The following is a 2786-nucleotide window of genomic DNA, read 5'->3' as shown; positions in this document are numbered from 1 at the left end:
AAGGGAGAGGGAGAGAGATAGAAACATCAGTGATGAGAGAGAATCATGGATTGGCTGCCTCCCGCACAACCCCCACTGGGGATGGAGCCCGCAACCCGGGCCTGTGCCGTGACCAGGGCTCCAACTGTGACCTCCTGGTTCCTAGGTCGATGCTCAACCCCTGAGCCCCGCCGGCCGGGCCAGCCCTGACTGTTTAACCGAACACACAGCCGGCCGCATGGAGAAGCTCTGAGATTTTCCCAATCCTGTCGTAAAAATTAAAAATTCACCTCGTGGAAGTAAAAGGCAAGTGTAACCAACGGGGAGTTGGCTCGGCCGCCGGAAAGCTGACGAGAAAGCACTTGGTGCCTCGCCGAGCGCCCCACGCCGCCCACAGCGCCCCTGACCCGTCTCAGAGCGACTGGATCTCAGACCTCAGAGCCCCTGCCCCGCGGGCAGCCAGCCCTCCAGGCCCCGGCTCTCCCGCCTGTGCCCGGGGCGCCCACTCAGTCTGCAGAAGGAGCTCCCTACAGCTTTCCAACGTCCACCCACATCTCTGCGTGGCCCCCAACCCAGGCTGCGGGGCTCGCGTGACGCCGTGGGAAAGTTCAGTCTCCTGGCAATGCCCACTCCTCTGAGCGGAACGAGGACCCAAAACCGCAGGCCCCCACCCCCAGTCGTAGGAGCATGAACAGACTAGAACCAGAGGGACGCAGGGGGCGGCGGGGAGAGAGCGACCACCGAACTGGGTGCATGTTTGCATGACCGCGGACGCAGGCGTGGGGTGGGGAGGCCTGGGGCAGGGCAGAGGCGGGTGGGGAGGTTAATGGGGGAGAGGAGGTCCTCTGTGACACTTTCAGCAGTTAAGATTCAACACACGTGCGTGCACGCACACACGCATGCACACATGCACACGCACACGCACACGCACGCACACACACACAGATGATGGCTACACAGGCCGCTCAGTGTCGTCTATATCATCTGCACTGGAGCGCGCTGTAGAACTTGGCGCTAAAATTCAAGCCGTGCCCATGGCCCTGTGACCCTCGTGTTTCTCTTAGGTGACCCCATCGGTCATCTCGCTGAAATAATTGATGACACTCATCTGGGAGTGTGTGGGCCATTAAGCAAAACCCACAACTGCACACGCAGAGTGGATCCACGCACCGAGGCCCAAGACATTGTACATGCGAGCTCGTAGGACCCTCATGTCACTCAGAGCTCAGGCGAGAGGTCTGTGGCCCGTGCTGCACAGGGGACACTGCCTGACCCTGACTCTGGGCTTGGCCACGAGATTCGCTTTGGCCAAACAGGTGTTGTCAGCAGACCCAGCAGGCACAGAGCCGAGATGTGTGCACAGAGGAGTCCGCCCTCTCGCCCTGGCCATCTGGGGGCTCGGCCCCTTCCACCTGGACCCAGATGGAGACACATGCACAGACCACAGGCCCTGGTGGCTGCTCATCCACGTAGGATTGGTGACATGGGGGCACACCAACCCCAAACCGCAGCCTGAAGTCCAGAGCCAGGAGCTGACAATCCACGCAGTCCTCCTGAGTGGCAGCTGCCCTGAAGACCAATGAGAGTGACCATAAGTCATTGTCGGTTTAAGCTACTGAACTGGGGAGCCGTTTGTTATGCAGCGTGATTGCAGCAATAGCTGACTGATACAAGATCCACGCTCATACACAGTCTCCATAGACATTCAACTCACACGGCATTCATTGGAACACACACATCTCTCTCACACGCACACACACACACACACACACACACACACACACCTTTGCAAGGAGCACAGGAGGCCACGGTCGCAGGAGCTAGAATGGTGCCCCCCAGCTGGCCTGTGGTCCTCTCTCTGCAGTGTCTGCAGAGCCGCCATCGGGCACCACCTGGCCGCCCAGAGCCCAGCCTTGTCCACGGGCCCCTTGCCAGGGAGCTCAGGACTCGGCTCCCCTCTCCTGCCGGTTGCCCTCACACCCTCCCCCCTAGAATGGTGCTTTGGCAGCGCGGGCGGCTTTCATCCCTTCCCTTCCTACCTCGGCTGGCGAACGCCTGTCAGACTCGGGACAGCCCCTCCTCCCTCGGGGGACGAGAGCTGGATGCACGCACACGAACTCGAGGCGTGTGGATCTTTCCCTCCTTCCTGTGGGCGGCCCCCGTGTCCGCCTGCTTGTCCAACCACCCTCGCAGCTGCTCCGTCACCTAGCGGTGACCTGACCGTCCTCTTATCAGAGGGGAGCAGGCGCCCCACCTCGGGCCTGGGAGCCAGGGGTGGGGGAGGCAGGGCGGGAAGGCGGCCCCTCCCTCTCAGGCTGGAGCAGGGCAGGGCCCTGCAGGCCGTGGGGCTACAGGTTCTGCGGCTTCCTGACCTAGCTCAGCACAGGAGCGGCGTCATGCTGGGAGGTCCTGGGAGGGGGGGCCGAGACAGCCCTTGGCTTGGGGAGAACCCCCCCACCGGGGAGGATGGATGCTGTCTGCCAGGGACCCCACCCGTTCACTTAGGAAGCTCTGGTGGAGCCGATGGTGCCGGGCCCAGGTGGGGAGACCATGAGAACAGACCGTGAGGATCCAGTGGGGGCGCAGCTGGGTGTACCCCCCACCCCAGGGAGCTCAGGGAGGGCCACTCTGGGCACACCCCCCCAGAGAGCAGCGATGGGAAATGAGATGACAGGGGACAGCGCTTCGTCCAGGCGGACACAGCCCTTCCAGTTCCCGCTTCCCTTCATGTGCGTTTGGAAGGAATGCCAGGGGATGGGGTGAAGTCAGGAGCACAGACGCTGGGAGCAAAGCGCACTCCCCCCGCC

General features: G+C 62.4%; 1 long non-coding RNA gene across 1 annotated transcript in view; it reads left to right on the top strand.

Annotated features, from left to right (window-relative positions):
• Positions 1 to 2298: 2298 nt before the first annotated feature.
• Positions 2299 to 2786, top strand: part of LOC107181424 — a 773-nt gene continuing 285 nt past the window's right edge. Inside the window, exon 1 of the long non-coding RNA XR_001512125.1 lies at positions 2299 to 2518. This is a non-coding gene — a long non-coding RNA (uncharacterized LOC107181424). The remainder of the gene's footprint in view (positions 2519 to 2786) is intronic.

The sequence above is a fragment of the Myotis davidii genome, unplaced genomic scaffold (assembly GCF_000327345.1).
Source record: "Myotis davidii unplaced genomic scaffold, ASM32734v1 scaffold72, whole genome shotgun sequence".
In the NCBI taxonomy this organism is placed as follows: domain Eukaryota; kingdom Metazoa; phylum Chordata; class Mammalia; order Chiroptera; family Vespertilionidae; genus Myotis; species Myotis davidii.
This window is presented reverse-complemented; position numbering and strand designations above follow the sequence as displayed.